This window comes from Rhyacophila brunnea, unplaced genomic scaffold, assembly GCF_057557595.1.
Source record: "Rhyacophila brunnea isolate RB1 unplaced genomic scaffold, BYU_Rbru_1.0 scaffold_5, whole genome shotgun sequence".
In the NCBI taxonomy this organism is placed as follows: domain Eukaryota; kingdom Metazoa; phylum Arthropoda; class Insecta; order Trichoptera; family Rhyacophilidae; genus Rhyacophila; species Rhyacophila brunnea.
Genome location: NW_028233170.1, coordinates 47,630,265 through 47,637,610, shown reverse-complemented (window position 1 = coordinate 47,637,610; position 7,346 = coordinate 47,630,265). Strand labels below are relative to the sequence as shown.

General features: G+C 35.2%; 1 pseudogene; it reads left to right on the top strand.

Annotated features, from left to right (window-relative positions):
* The first annotated feature begins 2,762 nt into the window (after nucleotides 1-2,762).
* On the top strand, nucleotides 2,763-5,701 carry LOC147066503 (mitochondrial coenzyme A transporter SLC25A42 pseudogene; annotated as a pseudogene).
* The last annotated feature ends 1,645 nt before the right edge of the window (nucleotides 5,702-7,346 follow it).

Below are 7,346 nucleotides of genomic sequence, written 5' to 3'. Positions count from 1 at the left end.
GGATATTAGTTAATACCATCTGGAGCAAAAATAATACATTTGAATCAAATGCTTGCCAAATTTGAATGCAGATGACTGAGATAATTCAAGAGAGAATACGATGACTCTAAATGACTTGGAAAAACATCTGAAACGACAATCGTAAGGACAACTTATTTTTATTTAATTTATCGTTAGCATTCTACCGCCATGCATAACTAATAATTATTGTCTCATACATAATTCGGAATCACTCATAAGATATTATTATACACACTCTTTAAATATATATATGTACGTAAATAATTGCATCGTGAGTGTAAAACCAAGGCATCTGCAAATTTTTCAATTTCGAGATTAAATGCAAAACAACTGCAAAAGTCGTGAACTTGATAATTTAAAAGTGAAGTAACTGAAAGAACACGCAATATAATGTCGATATAAACCAAATATTTTTTTAGAAACTCTATTTGTCCTAACAGAACGAAGACTTCAAACCCTAATGTATCCAAAATATGTCTTTTACACTCACGGTGCGGACTGTATATGGTACAGGGCGGATCTCAAATCCGCATCTATCGAATTCTGGTATATTTATGAGGAGATTCCGAATTATGTATTTTCAATAAAGAATGTTACATTCTTAAATCATGTAAATTATTTGTTACATAAAAGAAGCGGTCTATTAAATTGATCACATTTTTTATGGTGTTAACTGTCGATTCTTGGTGGAAAGGTCAATTAAAATAAAATACCAATATGTACGTAGTAGGCACTTAAACAACATACTTGAATAATAATCAGGGCCAGTTTCGTCCGCTTCAATAGGATATCAACTACTATAATATAAAATATACCGTATTACAGGTATTTTACTAACAAATTGTAAAGGAAAAATTAGTATATAAACTATGTGGAATAAGTATTACGTATGCGGTTCTCATGGTGCAGTGCGTAAGGCGCTGGCCTTTCATCCGGCAGCTCCGGGTTCGATTGATACAATAGATCCCCCATACCATTTGCCTGTGTACGCGCCTGTTCGTTCTATTTAAGTATATATCGCACATTAACGACTAAAGGGCCTGAATCTAAATATTTTGAGAGATCTCCATTTGACTGTAAAATATGAAATAAAAATAGTATTCGTACCTATACTTAATATGTTTTCGTCCAGCACAAAGTAATGTATTTTCTTATCGTGCCATATTGCTATATACAGTATAACAGTTCGGTGGAGCTGCACTCGTAACAATCACGGATGTTCTAAAACCATGAAATGCATCGTCGTCTTATGCCACGCTTGCCGTTGATCTATCTTTGAATGATAAGATGGGGCATGCTGTACTTTTGTCCTCTCATAATGTAACCGAGGTATTGTAAGTTTTCTGGTTTTGATACTGCGCAGAATTTCTTTGTTCATAGCCATAGGTAGTGGAGCCATCTTGTTTAAATCAAAATATCGTAAACAAATGCAGGTTCATTCACGATGTTAAGATGAAATTTTAATTCGATAGCGGTGTGCACCTATATAATATATTTTGAAGTGGTGCATATGTTCCGATAAAATGCACGCGCTCGAGTCGGAAGAAAGCTGCACCAATATATTTTTTTTCGCTGGCGACATGTGGGACGCGAGCCTGCCTTTATTTTATTTTATACCTCACCTGTACGAATCGCGGCTCGCGTCCTGCGAAGTATAATCTGAAGGATCTTTGATAGAATTTTAAATCAGAACCACAGTTCTGAACCATCTGAATCAGCAGCGGAACGCTCTCCTCTGCTCCAAAAATCAAGAAAGCCTTTCTGGGTGTGGCGAGGAGGTCCTATCAGGTGATATACCAAATGGTAGAGGTCCTACACGCCCAACTCTTCCGTAAACACTGCGTGGGCCTGCCCTAAACCAACGAATAAAAAAAGAAGGAAGGAACATACTGATTCATTGCAGTATAAAAACCGGCAACCAAATTCGCCATTTTGGAAAGCGACGATTTTGCGTACCTAAACAAATATCACGTGGTCTATACTAGGGATTGCAATACCGAATGAAAATATCAATACCGGTTTTTCGGTATTTATTATTTAATACCGGTATTAATACGGGTATTCGTTAAAACATAAAAAAAGTAAATAAAGCTATTAAAATCTCTTTGTATGGAAAAAGCCAACCTACCTACATTTATTATGTTGACATTTAAAAATATGTATTGATCATATTAATTAATATTGTAGAACTGGTGATTTTCACAAATAATTTCAATATATTGATAATTTTAACTAAAGCCCTCTAAAAGGCTAGTTCATTAAGTTTAGTGCAAATAATTGCAAGTGCAGGAAAAGCTCCTTCAACGCTTATACAGTCATATCAATAATTGTATTATAGAATAATTGAAAATTTGTCACGGATGTTTTCTATTTCGAAATAATATTATGATTTATCCGGACAATTTTATAAATAGGTATATTTGATGGATTTTGTTTTGTTGTTAATCTACCTCTGTTGGATTCAGTCAATATAATTTCATTTTAGCAGCACATAACTTATACACTCAATTTAATAGGCAATACAGTACAAAGTAATGAAAAATAACATAAAAATTCATTTTCAAAACGCAAACGGGTGTGGTTTCTTAATACCGAAAATTCCGGTATTTTGGATTTTTAAAACCGGTATTTCGGTATTGATAAACACTGGAATACCGGGTTTGTAATACCGGTATTGCAATCCCTTGTCTGTACGTATGCGTATAAACTTTGTATGTGTTTGTAATTTTGTGTATCACGCAATGTCGGCCATATTTGCCGGCCTTTTTAATTGCCGTGATTTGGACGTCATGTACCTACTTACGGGTTACCTACCTCATTTTTGAAAATAATCACCAACTAGTGATGTTTATCATTGTTTTAGATTTAAAATAATCGTAATCTTACTTGTCGATTCAATTAGCAAAGATATTTCCGATTTATATACAATATGTAAGATATTATGAAAATGTCATGTCTTTTGTTTTCAATTCGTCTAAAGTAATTTATTAAAACTTGTTTTTAATTAGATCTTGGTTTGTAATCAACCAGTATTCAATATTCGTAGATATTCAGTTTCCAACACTACAAAAAAACTGTAAGCATTTTATCCGCCAATCGTACGACATCACCTAAAGACTTGCTTTTACCATGTATAAATAACACAGCATTCTTGAGGGCTAGGAAAATTGTGAGAACTTTTAAAGAAAGACGTTTCCCGGGGGCAACCGAGATTCACATTGCTCAGAAGTGCCAATAACGTATTTGATGTCAGCTGTGATATTTATTTATTGTTGGTTGTAGACTTCACAAAAATCCGTGATTTAATGTTAGTAATATATCAGTGTGATCAGATCAGTTATCTCAGTTTTATACCGAAGCTCGTGCTGCGTTATAGTCACATTGAATGGAAATATGCGAACGGTAAAATTAGTTTAATATTCCACTTTCGACTTCGGTGTAATTGCATTATGGTTTTTTTTCTCAACGGGTCTTTAAAAAAAGTGGTGATAGGTATTGGCGCTCATTAACATAGTGTTTTAAAATTGTAGAAATCATACAAAATAATGAATTAGGCAATGTTAATATACGAATGCATGTTGATTAATTTTTTTACCTACTTCACACTTAAGGCTATACCTCAGTTGAGGCATGGTCTAAAAAGATCGTGGCTAGGCGATGCGCGGATTGCGGGTCGCGGGTGCAAATGACGCATGCCGAACGAAATATAATTTGTCATATAAATCCAACATGCGTCTATTTAATGTTCTGTTTATTGTTCTATTAGTAACAGTAATAATATATTCATTGACATGTTTTCTTTTTCAGATAAATGGGTAACGTTTTTAGTCATCTTTACACGATTTAAAAATTAATACCCCCGTCGCCATCACGAAAAAAATTGACGTATTCACACCTCGACGTTTTATTATTATATTTGCCGTTTCACTGAAGTATCGTCTTAACAAGATTATTTTCTTTGATTTTAATTCATCATCATCATCAGCCTGAATCTATCCACTGCTGGATGAAGGACTCTCCAAGCTTATTCTACTTCTCTCGGTTCTGTGCGTTGGGTTGCCACGTACCTACTTCCGTGGAACTTTATCATTTCATTGTTTCATCGATCCAGAGGTCTCTAGGTCTACCTTGCGGACGTACTTCTTGGATACCACTGGATGACTAAATTTGTCCAACGATTGTCCTTTCTTCGAGCTATGTGTTCAGCCCACTTACATTTGAGGTTTTTAGCAAACTCTATTACATCGCAAAATCTTGTCTGATCCCTTATTCACTCATTCCTCTTTTTGTCACCTCTCCATACCACGTAGTGCTACACTAAGTTTCTGGATCTCTTTTTTTATTTGGGGTCCATGTTTCACACGCATATGCGATTAGGTACGGAAAGCACACACTGGTTGAACACTTTGCGTTTTAGGGACAGTGGAACGTCACTTTTAAAGACATTTTTCAGGCAGTCAAAAGAGGAGAGTTTCCTAGGATTCTGTTTTGGAGGTCCTCTGAGTCTTGCGAGAAATGAATTTAATTATAACTGAAAAATGAATGCTTCCGGGTAGCAGTCGATAAAGTGCATCCGGTAAGGGATGACACAACAAGAAAAAGTACCTACGTAATTAGAAAAAATATTTTGTAAAATATAAAATGATTTCCCCGATTTTTCTTATCGGTATTCTGTTCTTAATGCAAGTCTCTTTAGTATCTTTCCGCTAAGCCTGGCCACGATTTGTTTGCATTTCTATAATCAATCGTAAAATTTTTCTAATAACCCAAACTATTTTTCAGATCACTATCCGCATATCAATTAGTAGCGACAAGTTTAATTGGCGGATCCATAGCTGCAGCAATCGGCAAGACGGCGATAGCCCCCCTGGACAGGATGAAAATACACTTCCAAATCAGCAAGTTTCCATATTCCGTACGCAGCGCCCGGGATTACCTCCAGCAGACCTTCAACAAGGGCGGAGTATTCGCTCTGTACAGAGGTAACTCTGCAACCATAGCCCGAATTGTTCCGTACGCGGCGATACAGTTCACGGCGCATGAGCAATGGAAAACGGTTCTTGGAATTATGGACCCGAAGATTGCAAATCAACACCCGCTGAAGTTATTTATGTCAGGAAGTTTAGCCGGTCTTACGGCGCATTCTTTAACGTACCCTTTAGACTTGGCTCGCGCGCGTATGGGGGTGTATGATGTGACATGGCGAAAAATGATACAAAACACCTTCGTTAAGGAAGGTTTTCTAGGATTCTACCGCGGGGTTATACCGACGCTGTTGGGTATAATTCCTTACTCAGGCGTGTCGTTTTTTACTTATGATTATTTAAAGTATTCCTACTTCAAGAGGTATGGTAAAATGAATTCGCCGTATGTTAATCTCGCCTTCGGGGGCATGGCAGGCTGCCTCGGACAGACTGCTAGCTATCCTTTGGATATTATACGACGCAGGATGCAGACGAGTCAGGTTTCCAAGGAAAGGAACTATGAATACTCGTCCATGTTGTCAACTGTGAAGACCGTTTACAAAGAAGAGGGAATAATTCGAGGGTTTTATAAGGGCCTAAGTTTGAATTGGGTGAAGGGGCCGATCGCAGTCGGACTCAGTTTTACTACTTACGATATTATTAAATTATATTTGCGAAATGCGTGTGTGATTTATAATAAACAAAAAGAAAAATAGGACATTACTAAATTTATTTATTTTTTTAAAATTGTATGTTTATTTGTAAATTTTAAGACAGTGTGTAAATAAAAAGAATACAATAGACTCTTCGATTAATTCATAATTAAAATTTACATAGTCAATCAAACGTATTTGTTTTTATTGAACTAAGATTACTACGTGTAAATAGTGTTCGTTAGTTTTTTTAAATTTAATTAAACCCTGCCTAACCCAAGCTGTGATGTGCTGCCACAGTAGATAATAAACAAAAAATACTTATTCTTTTATCCATAAAATATGTAAAATTATGCCATTTAATCATACATGATTTTAGATATTTTATAGGTGGAAAAATATTATTATCGACTATGCTTTGGTTTAGGTAGGGCTTAGTTGAATTTTAAAAACTAACCAGCACCACCTGTAAATTGTATTCTTAATTCAATGAAAACAATTTAGTGTGCACCTTTTATGACGAATCCTGCGGAAGTACGTGACAACGCAGTGCACAGGACCGAGAGAAGTGGAAGCAGCTTGAAGAGGCCTTCATCCAGCAGTGGAATTCAGGCTGATGATGATTATGATGATAAGTACCATATTATTCTTACTCGTGAATACTTAATATGTGTTTGAAAAAGACGTGATATATAATATAAGTAACATATTATTTATATATATTCACATAATGAACCGCATCTGAAATATATATGCCTGCGTAATTGACTGCTTCAACTCGACATTATAATGCAACATTTTGCGATCTTCAAATAATAATGCGACGGAGCAGTTGGTTTCTGCATTCAGCAGGAAGATGCACCGTTACAATAATTTATAATGCATTTAAAATAAATAATAATATAACCAGCTTTGGGAAATGTACGATTCTTGATTTTTGAGACAGCAATCGACTGTTTGATTTTTTTCGTCGATTATATGAGTAAGTATCTAATGAAAGGTCACAATAATCGCCATTTTGGACTATTAACTCATTATCACACTATCATCGCGTCTAGGGTTGGGTATTTCCCGAGAAAATCTCAATCTCGAGATTCGGGATTTCCATAAAAGAATTCTCGATATATCGGGAAATTTAAAAAAAAACTTGTAAAAATCCTAAAATCACTGTAAAAACAGACAAATTCCAAAAAATATGATTTTTTTATTTATGTAAGAAGACAAACAAAATAGTTAAAAACATTACTTATATTATTATATTAAAAACACAGAATGTCAATCGCGTACGCTTTTGAGACACAAAATTCCCTGATGTTGCAAACATTGCGCTCATTTTGAGTCAACGTTGGCTTAATTGTGTTAAATGCCCCGATCAGTCTTTGAATGTTTTGTATTTTCTATCCACTTCTTCATATAGAAATTTGTTTTTTCAATTAATATTTGATAATAAAGAAATCCCGAATCCCGAGAAAAGATTCTCGAGATCCGGGATTTCCCGAAATGGTAAAAATTTCAATTCTCGAGATTAAGGATTGAAAATCTCGAAAATTTCTCGAGAATTCCCGTGGGGAAATTCCCGAAACCCGACTCTAATCGCGTCTATTCTATACACAAGAGTACTATAAGCCGCTATCGGCAGCTATAGAGGGTAGTTTTTCATTTTTTGTATCGAAGTATTAGCACTTATTGTAACAATTATTACAATAAG